Source organism: Coenobita brevimanus, chromosome 47, assembly GCF_032717465.1.
Source record: "Coenobita brevimanus isolate Jiangsu-jjx chromosome 47, ASM3271746v2, whole genome shotgun sequence".
In the NCBI taxonomy this organism is placed as follows: domain Eukaryota; kingdom Metazoa; phylum Arthropoda; class Malacostraca; order Decapoda; family Coenobitidae; genus Coenobita; species Coenobita brevimanus.
Genome location: NC_137000.1, coordinates 24,557,860 through 24,572,652, shown reverse-complemented (window position 1 = coordinate 24,572,652; position 14,793 = coordinate 24,557,860).

Sequence of the window (14,793 nt, the reverse complement as noted above, 5' to 3'; positions counted from 1 at the left end):
ATGATGGTCATCTTCGTTATTGTCAGTATCATCATCATTATCCCGACCTCTTTTCGCACCTAAAAATTGGTGAGATAGAATCGAGAAACAAGGAAGGAGAGAGTATAAAGATGTGAGAACTATGAATATGATACTTTGTGAAATAGGCCACACAGTCATCCGCACATTCTTCGAGCACTTGGAATCATGGTTCCAGCTCACAAGCCTAATTAGATAGACGGATAGATGTTTAGATAGATGTATAAACAGATAGACAGCTAAACAACGAGGCATGCCTTTTACCCTCACGATATCAAAGCCAAACAAGGTTTCCGTTATTCCTTGATGAGTGGTTGAGTGCGTTTATAGAGGGCGTGGCCGGAGGGATGCCGACGGAAAATGAGACGTTCCGGTTAATATCCAAGGCAGTAAAGGCCGGTCTAAAGCCACACCCAACGCCCTAATTCAGATATACGTTTTAGCAGATGCACAAATGAGGAAGTGAAGGAGCTTTGTGGTGTTGATGTAAATGTTTTGGAGAACATGAGAACCACAGCCGTGAGAAAAAGAACCACAGCCATGAGAAAAAGAACCACAGCCGTGAGAAAAAGAACCACAGCCATGAGAAAAAGAACCACAGCCATGAGAAAAAGAACCACAGCCATGAGAAAAAGAACCACAGCCATGAGAAAAAGAACCATTGCCATGAGAAAAAGAACCATGGCCATGAGAAAAACAACCACAGCCATGAGAAAAAGAACCACAGCTATGAGAAAAAAACAGAGCCATGAGAAAAAGAACCACAACCATGAAAAAATAGTTCGCAGACAGTCCCCTTCCAGTATTTTGTCTTGCCTTTCATATTTGCCATTCCTCCCCTTATGACACGGAGTATCTTTCTTTCCCATACTCTTTTAATGTGTGCCTTTAACTGCTATCATATTAAAATTCTTCATTAGAGTCTATCACCTGTCATTGCCACAACTGGAAGAGATTGTTGGCTAACCTTTACTCATGAAGCATTTGAGATGACCATGCAAAGAGAAAGGAGACTGAGAGACTGACTAGGAGAGTGAATGTGAGCGAGGTGGTCCGTGGGAGAGGGAGAGGGAGACAGAGGATTAAGACACGTTTACAGACAGACAAACAAGGAAGTGTAGGAGGTTGTGGTGTTGGTGGGGAAGCTGGGATTCCTGGGTTATAGGAAAGCATTAGGTGTAATCCTCAGTGTAGTCGCCTGCAGTGGAAAGATGAGTAATAAAAAGTGACGGAAAGGCTGGGAGAAATAGGTAGAGAAAAGAGCAGACACAGATAAAGGATGATAAAGGTGAAAGTAATAGTATACTGCACTACATCAGGTGAGTGGATGATGGTCGCCACCACTTACAAATAATCACGATCAGCGACTATAGGGATCTCTCATCTGAGACAAAACGCAACGTTAAAATTGGTTCGAATCCTTTATAAAAAACGCCCTTGAAATGCAGTCATTCATCCTCTCTGTCATGTGTTCCACTAAGGCCGAAGAAACATATATAGACACTCTAAGTACTTCTTTGGGGTTTTAGAAAGCAATTTTCCCACTTCAGAAACTACACTATATTTTTCCTATTAAACCCGTCTCTTGTACTGGCTTAGCCCTGAGATGTATCCCAGCATCTAGTTCACTCTGATCAGTAAGGCCAAAGAGATATATACATTCTTGATTATGAGTTGATGAATAGGAATCATTTGCTCCACTTCCGTACCTGTATGTCCTTCCTTTAAAATTGCAGTGGAGGATGAAAGGGATATCTCTATGTGGTGGCAATGATACAGCCAGGCGTCTCCACTGCCTAGTTATACAAACGTCGCTCAGCTACTTCCTTTTACCTCCACGAGAAGAGGGCAGTGCATTGGAAGAGAAGGGCGACCTAAGCCTGCAGTGCACTGAGTTTAAGTTGTGTTGGAGAGGGGTACATGTGGTGGTAACGATACAATCAAGCAGCTTCTAATTATGGTTTAGGTTGTTTGAAGTCATTCTCTGCACTTCAGTATCCATGTGTTTTTCCTGTATATTTGCAACTGGTTGGTTGAGCAGCAGTCACAAAGGCAGGATATTATCGATCATTAAAGGGTATTTGCTCTAACCGTATATCCCTAACCTCTTTCGACTAGTTGATAGCCATGTGTGGTCGGATTGGATGGTCGATTTGACTGATAACCATGGAGATTTGTTTCTGCCTCACAACTAAAGACCATCGAATTTTATGTACCGGGTAACCACAACTTACTGTTCAAGGTGAGAGTCACTCACTCCACCAGTTGAAAGCAACACGAATATAATTACGAGGAAGAGTCGTGGAGAGGGTGTAGAACTTTACCATTTTCTTATTCTGACACTCACATAAAGGAATGCACAGTCTACTGATGAAAAAATAGTAAAGCAAGAATGTGACACACACACACACACACACACACACACACACACACACACACACACACACACACACACACACACACACACACACACACACACATACACACACACAGAGGAGTTAAAGAAACAGGTAAAGTGACAAAAATATCATGAAAAAAAAAAGAGATAAAACTGGACAAAAACAAAGTTAAAATATTTAATACAAATCGATGCGTCACTATTTGCGTAGCAAGTATTGAGAGAATTGGGAATTACAGCTTATTTAGAATTTATGTAAACATGTATGCAACAAATTAGTGTGTTGTAGTAAAGTGTGATTATTAAAAATGTATTTTATTTCTATGGAACTGTGGGCATTAAATACGTGCCAAATACTTTGAAAATGTGATGGAGTTCCATGCACAATATAGCAGATCTGAAGAGAAATAAGGTCTAGGTGACATACTGTACTTATAGTTGAAGGAGTTTCATGCACAACAACCAAAAAATTTGGGGAAGTAAACAGACATATACCTTTACTCGATATACCTCAATATTAATACAGATACCAGTGTCAGGCCCACGTTTATCTTGAATTAACTGATAAAATGTTACACTGTGAATTAACAGTTTAATATCAGAGGTGTATTATTATTATTTTTATTATTATTAATAATATTATTAATGTATATATCGACTCGAGAGAGAGACTGTTAGAGCCTTGTTCGTGTCCGCACAGTTACCATCGTTGCACACATTTCTTAGTGATCTATGTTGCATATTATCCATTTATTTCATTGTACACTACATTACTTATGCCGTTTTAAGGTTGACATAATTGTCAAAGGTGTAACTTATGCACCACGACACCCCCCCCCTCTACCCACTACACTTTTCCTCCTCCCCTTCCCTCATTCTATCCCCCCTTCCTTTCTCCCTCGCCTCCCGACCTCTCTCCACTCCATCTTTATCCCCTCCCCTTCCCCCTCACCCTCACTCCCGTCATACCCTCACCACTCCTCTTCCCCATTCTCTTCTCCACCACTCCCCCCATTTTCCTTCTCACCCCCTCTCCCTTTCCAACCGCCCCACAATCTCGCTCCCTCTCGTCCCTCCCTCCCCTCTCCTCTCGTCTCCTATTCTACCTCCATTTCCCCTTTCGTCTTAACTCCCCTCATTCCCCCCTTCTTGCTTGACTCCCCCCACACCCATTCCTTTCTCTGGACGCCCACCTCAGCCATCCCTCTCTCTCGAGCTCCACCCTCATCCTACCATCCCTCAGCTCCACCCTCATCCCCCTCCCCCTTCTCCCCCACCCCTTTACCCCCATCACCTCCATCCCTAATCCCTCCTATCCCCCTCCCACCTCCTTAGAGCACTTTTCTCGACTGTTTTTCTTGTTCTCTGTCAGTTCATGAGGGTTGAGTGAGGGTGACTGTACTAAAGCCCTCTCTTTTACTCTTCCTTTGTTTTCCTTTCCGTGTTGTTCTGTGGTCTTTTTTTTTTTTTTTCTTCTGACTTCTTTTCTTAAACGTCATTTCTGTTTTCTTCTCGACTTTTCTGAAACTTGGATCCCAATCTTTCTTTTTTTCTTTTTTGAGGAATATTTCTCATCTCGTTTTTTTTTTTTTTTTTTTATGATGACATTTTGTTTACATTTTCTTTTCAATATAGGTTCGTTTGTGTATTATCTTTTCCGTGAAACCTGCCCTTTGTCATCGTTTATTAGGAAAAGTTATACTATATACACTCATATTATAAGACTTCATCTTTTTTCTTTTTTGAAATTTGCTATTCTCACGGGGCAGCAACTATTCTCACGGGGGCCGGAGCTATTTCCAATAGGGTTGGAACTATTCTCACGGGAACCGGAATCATTCTCACGCGTCAAAACTATTCTAACGAGGCCAAAACGAAACTCATGGGGCCGGAAATATTCTCACGGGGTCGGAAATATTCTCAGAGGAGCCGGAATTATTATCAAGGAGCCGGAACTATTCTCACAGGAGCCGGAATTATTCACACAGGGGCCAGAACTATTCTCACAGGAGCCGGAATTATTATCAAGGGAAGGGAACTATTCTCACAGGGGCCGGAACTATTCTCACAGGAGCCGGAATTATTCTCAGGGGGCCGGAACTATTCTCACAGGAGCCGGAATTATTCTCAAGGGGCCGGAACTATTCTCACAGGAGCCGAAATTATTCTCAAGGGGCCGGAACTATTCTCACAGGAGCCGGAATTATTCCCAAGGGGCCGGAAATATTCGCACAGGAGAGGAACTATTCTCAAGGGGTCGGAAGTGTTCTCACAGGGGCCGGAACTATTCTCATAGGGATTGGAACTATTCTAATGGGGTTTTGAACTATTTTCATGGTGGATGGAACTTTTCTCACGAGGCCAGAACTATTCTCAAGAGGCCGGAATTAATCTCATGCGGCCGGAAAGATTCCCAAGGAACCGGAACTATTCTCACGGAACCGGAACTATTCTCATGGAGGCTGGAATTATTCTTATGGGGGGCGGAATTATTCTCACGAAGCCGGAACTATTAACACGGGCCGGAACTTCCCACGGGGCGCTTTTCGTATTAATCTATTGTGTCAACTCAGTGTTCAAGATGGACAGATGACAAATTTACACCAACTTAGAGTGAACGGTGTACAGTACAGTAGGACAGAATTTATACTCTGTCATTTCCCTTATTACAGACTTTGGTACTGGGAGTGAAAAGAGTGTTGAAGATGAATGAATATCGATCGAAAGTTTCCTATTTTGATTTTGATTCAAAAATGCTTTTGAAATGAATATGAAAAATATGTATCTTTTATTAACGTATTTCTTTAACATTGTTTTCTAAGAGAGAGAGAGAGAGAGAGAGAGAGAGAGAGAGAGAGAGATGAGAGAGAGAGTTAACCCTTACAGTACTAAGCGACAGACAATACCCTAAAGCTCAAATTAATAATAATAATAATAATAATAATAATAATAATAATGAATTAAAACTTTTCCTTCAACATTTGTTTCCATTTTTTTTTTTTCAAAGTTTACGAAAAATTATTTTATGGGAAAAACGACGGATGATTTCGAAAGTGAAGTGTACCACTTCTAAATCTGAACGTAGCGTTTCGAAACTCGACCCCGCGTTGATTAAACCTTGATAATAAAACTTGAGACACAAAAGAAAAGCGAAATGTTTAGAAAAAAAGATCGAAAACAAAAGAATGGAAGGTGGAAGGTACTGGAAGGGGTCGAAATTATCTTCTAAAAAAATAATGGAAAACTATAACAATATTTGGGCACTTTTGGGGGAAGGTGTGGTGAAATGAGAGAGAGAGAGAGAGAGAGAGAGAGAGAGAGGGAAGCGTGAGGATGAAGGTGTCATATGTGCTAATCATTAACTTTGTTCATGATTTCCTTTACATTATATCATTGTCGCACCTAATATGTGGGAATTCTCTCTCTCTCTCTCTCTCTCTCTCTCTCTCTACTCTTTTCACCTTAACGTGGCTCAGATTTTCGTGTTTTTAAAGTTCAGGTCACATAGTCCAGCAGCAGAAAAATATATTACTTCTACTCTGCATCATTTTCAAAGCTCTTCTTCACGACTGGCATCGTTAATCTCGTGTTAATTTGTTCTTACAACTCGGCTGTCAGGATGGAGAGATGGCAGTTTTAGGCCAATTTAGCGTGAAAGGAGCACAGAAAAGCCAAAGTTAAAGGTTAAAAAAACACCAAATAATTTCTATACCTTGCTCCAAATTTCACAGCATCATTTCATTTTATTCTCTGTATTTAAAATATCAAGTTTTTTTTTTCTCTCTCTCTCTCTCTCAATAAATAAATAACTATATCTAGATATATATATATATATATATATATATATATATATATATATATATATATGTGTGTGTGTGTGTGTGTGTGTGTGTGTGTGTGTGTGTGTGTGTGTGACTCTTATCCTAACTTGACCGAACTTGACCTCTCCTGATCTGACCTAATCTTCTAGGTGTGGGCAGCTGACTTAACCAACATAGCTAAACCGGTCATCCAGGACGATTTTTAATATTGTCTTAACTCTTTACATGAAGAAATGTGTGTGTGTGTGTGTGTGTGTGTGTGTGTGTGTGTGTGTGTGTGTGTGTGTGTGTGTGCAATGTTTAATCATAGGGGCGTGGGATATCCTCGTACATGTGTATACTTACATAAGCTAAAATATGCGTATGTGTGTGTACAGTATTTGACTGATGTAGTCAAGCTAGAAAGATGTTGAGAAGGCCATGCTCATTCCTTACGCTGAAAAAAGTAAAAAACTGCATGTATATATAGCTTTCATTCATCATCAAGTCTGCATGCGTTTTTTTTTTTTTTTTTTTATTCTGATATTAAGCTCTTTTGATTCTATAAAATTTTCTTCAGGCTCGTCATTCCCGCAAGTTGCTACCTCAGTTACTTTTCCTGTACGATAAATGACGGAGTGACCGGAGGGTGTGGGAGAGAGCCTTCTGCTGTACTGCTATCCTTTCCTACTACTATGTGTCACGAGTTGGCACTTTCTCTATTTATATAAACACGTGACATTAAACTTTGGTGGGAAACCGCGAATTCTAGTGGAATCCCAGTATGTATCACTCAGTCAACCGCCACGTATTCACCCGATCGGGAGTGTTTTCAGAACAATTTTGCACTGTGTCATAAGTAATCGTCCTTGCGCGTGACATTAGTGCTTCCGCTGAGTGATTTGTTATGGGCACGTTTCGCTCACTTCTAGCTGTTAGCAAATGTGGCCCGTCCTCGTCTCTCTCTCACAATTTGAATTCAGTCAGGATTTGAGCGTCGTGGAAGCAGGTTCAATGGGCCCAGTGTGGAGCAGTGCCGCCGTTGTCCAGCGAATTCCTGAATTCCCACCTAGTGTGAGCCGACGAGAGGTTTAGCACGTGTGGCAGCGTCCTTCCTCAGCAACGACGCCCAGTCCATTTCGCTTAGCCCACTCTCTGACCAGTATTTCTTTTCGTTTTTCCTAGGTTTAAGAGTTTAGCTTTTGAGTGAGCGAGTGAGTGTATTCTCTTTGTTATTTTGAAGTCATTTGAGACGCATGTAATGTAAATTTATTTCATTGTAATTAATAAATTTACAGTTCTTTTCTTTTGAGCTTAATGTAATGTAAACTCATGTTTTATTTCTCCACATTAAGCTTATTCACTTATAGCTCCTAGTTTGCATAAACGCTTTGCATTATTCATAACTGGTACTTAGGCCAGTCCTTTTGTATTAAGCTTAAAATCCGTTGTGCAACCAGGAGTTAATTGCACCAGCAAGAACCTGTTTATCATTAATAGCATTAGTTATTGATTGTCAGGGGTGGAGTCACTTTCTCCAGAGGCCAACAGTACTAATAAACAGCACGTGTGAGTAATTAGTCTCTGCTGTGTACTGTTGAGAAAGTATAAATTCTCGCCTTTAGAGAATCGGCGAAGTAATCCGGCATAAAGTAATCATTGTTTGATTTTCACAAGTCAGTTCTTTGTCCTGTTCTCAAGTATTATTGAATATTATTCTTTAATATTGCATGATCACAAAAACCCCGTGACATCTGGCGACTTGATTCCAGGATATTAACTCCCAGCTCTAAGGTTATTCATGAGATAATACTCACTGACTCATGCTTAGGTATTTATCATTAAAGTCTATAGGCACTATCTTACTGGTGATTATTGATTCAGTTCTATTAATTTACGTAATAGTTTTCACAATCAGTTGTTTGTTTAATTTTCTTTCTCTACCAATTTAATTAGATAAAACTGGTCACCACTAACCTGTGCTTATATTCTTTATTCTCGATTATTGGCATCTTTCTCTGCAAAATTGCAGTCAGTACTGAGTCTTTAGTTCACCCAGACTGAGTTAGCATCATGAATACCAACGTCTATGTACAGGAAGCTAAAGATATGGGGCTCACAGACCCCAAAGAAGTAAAGGATTACGTCCTCTCTCGGTTTAATCACGAGCAGCAACGCGAGAATGATGCTCGTGAGGAGCATAGAATCCAGCGCGAATACGAGTGAGAACAGCGCAAACATGAGCGAGAACAACGTGAGAGAGAACGTGAATACGAGCGAGAACAACGAGAACACGAACGTGCCCAGCGAGAAGCACGCGAAAAACATGAAACTGAGATGTTGAAGCTCAAGCGAGATTCCTTGGCTTCAGACACATCTGGTGGAGCTGGCCCGAGCTCCACGAGTGCTATCCCTGCACATATTATCGCAACCCCACACATCAAGCTTCCTCCGTACAAGGAAGGCGAGCGAATCGAGCCATACATAGCTCGTTTTGAAGACATGGCTCAACTGTACCAGCTGGATGATGCAGCTAAGCGGCTTCAGTTTCTTAGCTTGTTTGAGGGCCCTGCCCTCGATATTCTCCACAGATTTCGTGGAGACAATCTCACGTATGAGATGATGAAGGCTGCACTTGTCAAAGCGTACGGTCTCACAGCTGACAACACCAAGAGTCAGTTCATGAGGGCGCGTTTACAGGAAAAAGAGACTGCTGTTCAGTTTCTTGACCAGCATACTGCTTACTTAGATGAGTGGATGGAGAAAGATGAAACTCCTTCCACGAGTGAGGGGATAATTGACCTTATGCTGTGCACGCAGCTAGAAAAGTCATGGCCTACTGAACTTATGGCTCAGCTTAAGATCTGCCAGGTAAGAGATGCCAGCCAAATGGTGAAGAAGGCTGATGCATTCTTCACTGCATATGGGTATCAAACTCGCAAGCAGCACACCTGGAACAGGAAACCTGATAAATCTGGGAAACCATCTCAGACTGAACCCCAGCAACAAGGCTGTTCTCAGAATAATGGCCAAGGTCCAAAACTGCAGAGGAAGGACCAGGGGCAAAACTCTCAGAAGCGTGAGTGGAAGAGGTACAACAGGTACCCTAACCAGCAGCAGTATCAGCCACGCAACCGACCGTCGGGACTGTCCTTTTCAGCACCAGCTCAAGTGAATAGGAGGCAGGAGGTGAACGCAGCCTTCATTCCTCAGCAGCAGCACGGTGGTCACGTCCCTACCAGTACGGGTACTCCCCCACAGTTCTCTAGTCCCACAGTGACAGTGAACACTCCTCCACAGGAGGCCAATGCTCCGTCTCCACAGACAGTGAGTACAACCCCTCAAGTATGTAATTCTCAGGGAACCATGTTTGCCACATCATTTATTCAGCACCCTAATCAGTGGCTAGCTGCTTCCTCCACAGGCCCTCCCACAGGTGACAGTGCCTTTCAGCCAGGGTTTGTGGGAGACATTCCTCTGAAGGTCCTGAGAGACAACGGTTCCTCACGTTGCTCTGTCAGGCAGAGTTTAGTTCGGCCTGAGGAGTATACAAGTTGACAGATCCAAGCTAACCTTATTGATGGATCAGTGAGATTGTTCCCTGAGGCACGTATCCAGGTGGCATCTCCATTTTATACTGGTACGACAGTCGCAGTTGTCATGCCAGAACCTTTATCTGACTTCATCATAGGCAATTTTCCAGATGCCAAGCATAGTTGTACCGAAGATGATGCTACTCAGACTTTGGCTACAGTAACAAGAGCCATGGCTGAGGCTCCAGACTGTGTCACCCCGGTGACCATTGAATCGCTGCAAGATCTGATGTGTAGCCAAGTTGTTGTTCAAGAACAACATTCTGACCCAACAGTTGCTGCTGTGCGAAAGAAACAAAAGGGTAGAGTGATAAAGTATTCACAGGGAGGTCAAGCCAAGTTGCTTCGCAAACAAGGACGGCTCTACTGTGAATCACGAACACCCCAGGGCGAGGTTCGACTGCAGTTTGTCGTTCCCATTAACTACTGCCTAGCAGTGTTAGAATGGGGTCCTTGTTCAGTCTCAGGAGGTCACCTGGGCAAAAGGAAAACCCAGGGCCGTATCCATGCTGACTTTTTCTGGCCAGGGATGGGACGAGAGATAGATAGTTTTGTGCACTCCTGCAATGTGTGTCCACGTACCACTAATCAGGGACATGTCCTTCCTGTGCCATTTGAAACCTCACCCGTAATCTCTGAGTCAGTTGAGAGGCAGGGTAGTGGTGAAGTGGGTGCAGACCTGACGTCTCACCCGTTGGCCCCACAGGACACAATATGTCCAGGGCCTGTACATACATATGTACTGTAAGTTAAGGGGGAGTTCGAGAACCCCGTAGAGACAGTCCGAGGCTGTGTATGAATTACCTTGTGGAACGTCTCGAGCTGTGGGCCTCTCTGAGGATTCCCGGAGAATGCACATTATCCACATGAGTGTTCACACCCACAGTGGGTGTTAAAATGTGACCTGCCCGAGATTGCGTAGGGATTTTCAGCTTCCTAATGTTAATCGTAAGTGTAGAGTTAGTTTAACCAGTAAACTGGGTCCCTAGTGAATTGCAGCGTTTGAAGTCCTGCAGAAACGCCCAGTCTTTTCGCTCATGACCACGTTCCCTGGTTAATTTAGCGAATTGCAGCGTTTGATGTCCTGCACAAACGCCCAGTCTTTTCGCTAATTAGGTATAAGGTTTAACCAGTAAACTGGGTTCCATTAGCGAATCGCAGCGTTTGATGTCCTGCACAGATGCCCAGTCTTTTCGCTCATGACCACATTCCCTGGTTAATTTAGCGAATTGCAACGTTTGATGTCCTGCACAAACGCCCAGTCTTTTCGCTAATTAGGTATAGGGTTTAACTAGTAAACTGGGTCAGCGTTTGATGTCCTGCAGAGACACCTTGACTACGTTTCCTGGTTAATAATGTAAATAATGTACTTTATGTAACATAAGTACTGATTGCCAGGCAGAGAGAGAGAAATGACACTTTTGTTGCTCCACCTTGATTGCTTTCGCAGGTGCAGCTGGCGGGTGCAGCATTGCCGTGCAGAACAGCTGATCATCCCTGATGCATGCTGCCGCCTTTTCTCTTCTGCCTCATCATCATCATTTACTATTGACTTGTATTATGTAATTTTACATGTAGGTACAGTTACACCACAACTGTGTATCACATACATCACGCTACATAACAATTAGTTGTTAATGTAAATGTAGGGAACTTTTCGCTCAGTTTGACCTGAGTACAGGATTTTTCACCGTCATCACGGAGTTTTTTCCTCAAGCTTGCTTCTATTAAAGTAAATACGAGTTTTTTTTTTTTCGCTCACTGGCGACTGTGACTTTCTCCTGTAGCAGGATAACACACACACACCTCAGTGTGAATCTTGTGTGACTGAGTTAGGATTTATATGTATGTATATTGACATTTTTTTTCCCCTGAGAAAAAAAATTCATTTTGATGGGGCGTAATGTCACAAGTCGGCGCGTTCTCTATTTAAATAAACTTGTGACATTAAACTTTGGTGGGAAACCGCGAATTCTAGTGGAATCCCAGTATGTATCACTCAGTCAACCGCCACTTATTCACCCGATCGGGAGTGTTTTCAGAACAATTTTGCAGTGTCATAAGTGATAGTCCTTGCGTGCGACATTAGTGCTTCAGCTGAGTGATTTGTTATGGGCATGTTTTGCTCACTTCTAGCTGTTAGCAAGTGTGGCCCGTCCTTGCCTTTCTCTCACAATTTGAATTCAGTCAGGATTTGAGCGTCGTGGAAGCAGATTCAATGGGCCCAGTGTGGAGCAGTGCCGCCGTTGTCCAGCGAATTCCTGAATTCCCACCTAGTGTGAGCCGAGAGAGGTTTAGCGCGTGTGGCAGTGTTCTTCCTCAGCAACGACGCCCAGTCCATTTTGCTTAGCCCACTCTCTGACCAGTATTTCTTTTCGTTTTTCCTAGGTTTAAGAGTTTAGCTTTTGAGTGAGTGAGTGAGTGTATTCTCTTTGTTATTTTGAAGTTATTTGAGATGCATGTAACGTAAATTTATTTCATTGTAATCAATAAATTTACAGTTCTTTTCTTTTGAGCTTAATGTAATGTAAACTCGTGTTTTATTTCTCCACATTAAGCTTTTTCACTTATAGCTCCTAGTTTGCATAAACACTTTGCATTATTCATAACTGGTACTTAGGCCAGTCCTTTTGTATTAAGCTTAAAATCCGTTGTGCAACCAGGAGTTAATTGCACCAGCAAGAACCTGTTTATCATTAATAGCATTAGTTACTGATTGTCAGGGATGGAGTCACTTTCTCCAGAGGCCAACAGTACAAATAAACAGCACGTGTGAGTAATTAGTCTCTGTTGTGTACAGTTGGGAAAGTTTATAAATTCTCGTCCTTAGAGAATCGGCGAAGTAATCCGGCATAAAGTAATCATTGTCTGACTTTCACAAGTCAATTCTTTGTCCTGTTCTCAAGTATTATTGAATATTATTCTTTAATATTGCATAATCACAAAAACCTCGTGACACTATGACAAGGTTTAAGTTACAGCATAAGGCCGGATGATCCTTGTATGAACTGTAAGGTCTGTGGGGTCTGAGTATCGATGTACCTCTGTTTAGCTTCATGTAACTCTATACAACTCTGTGCAACTATTTCTCTGTAGAGTTGGGATACCAACTGGCACTGTAGGGATGTGTCAGGAACAAAACTCTCCTCCGTTCCTCCCGCACCAGCACGAATTTGGACGTGACCTAAGAATGAGCACATGTTATTTTGAAGGACTTTCGGAATGTGGAAACTCAAAAAGATCTCTTGATTAAGCACATGTCAATGTGTGTGTGTGTGTGTGTGTGTGTGTGTGTGTGTGTGTGTGTGTGTTTAGAATATCCTGATTTACGGTCTCTAGGTGTGTATATATATATATATATATATATATATATATATATATATATATATATATATATATATATATTCCTCAGCAGTCCCATCTCCACTACTCTCACTCTTGACTTTTCATTTTCATGCCACACCATAGTCTCACAGCCATATGTTAAAGCTGGCAATAACACTCCTTCCTGTAAGCCTCGTGTAGCTGCTACACTCAAGCCTCCGTTTCTTATCAAGGCCTTCATAGCACCAGCTACTTTCCTTCCTTGTGTCATTCTATTTTCCACTTATTTTGCACGTTTTCCTCTCTTTTCTATCACTGCTCCCAGTTATTTGAATTTTCTCACCAATTCCAGTCTCTCTTCATTCACTGTAACATGGCACTGGAATTCACCTTCTCTCTCAATAACCATCACTTTACTCTTTTTTACATTTACTCTCAAGGCACGACGCTCACGGACATCAGCAAAACTCTGCACTAGTCTACCAAACTATTGTCCGGTATTTGCAAGTAGTACCGCATCATCAGCATACAACAAATTTGAGATATTCCTTCCATCACTATTCATTACCAACGTCATCCCCCTCTCCATTACTCCTGTTTTTACTTCTGTTACCAACCTCATCTATATATATATATATATATATATATATATATATTGAACAACCATGGGGACACCACACAACCTTGTCGCATGCCTACACCAATCGTGAACCATTCACTTAGATGAACATTAACTCTTACACTTGCTTCACTACCATCGTAAAAACTCTTGACAGCACCTAGCAGCTTACCATCTATACCGTGCATGAACAAAACTTTCCACAGTCCTACTCTGTCGACTTTGTCATATGCTTTTTCCAGATCCACGAAAGCCATAAACACCTTATGGTTCTTCTCACAAGCCTTCTCCGCTGCCTGCCTCACTGCAGAGAGTGGATAGGATACGAAATAATGTGATTCGTGAAAGATGTGGACACCAGAATAGAGTGTGCTGAGATCGTATGGTCATGTGGAGGGAATGGATAATAATAGAGTGGTGAATCAGGTATATCTGAGAGAAGTTAAGGAGAGAGGAAGCGAGGTAGGCCAAGGAGAAGGTGGAAAGATATGGTGGATGAGTGTGTGAGGAAGAGAGGTTTGGAAGTCAGTGAGGCTAGGGAACTGACAAGAGATCGAGCTGGCTGGATGAATATTGTGAGGAGAAGTGCATGATCGGGGATTTGGCATCCCTTTTTAACGTGACAGCTTCCGGATCGACTCTATCGGATACGTTTATGTGAAGTTACAGAACGTGGTGAATATTTTCGGCGTATCCAATTAGAGCCAGGATTCCGGAGGCTTGAATGATGAGTGAATGGAAGAGTAGCCCATTGGATTGGGCAAATCTGGGCTGTCTGGACATTACTACTCCTCATTCTGCCTTAGGGTGGGCAAGGAGGTCCGGATGATGATGACATTATATATATATATATATATATATATATATATATATATATATATATATATATATATAATATATATATATATATATATATATATATATATTCATTAATTCATTGCAAGACACCATGTATCCCAGACGGGGTGGCCAAGGGCTTAGAGTTCATTGTTTTACAGGGAGGGGCACTAATCCTCCACCAACCCCACTTGACGTAGGGAT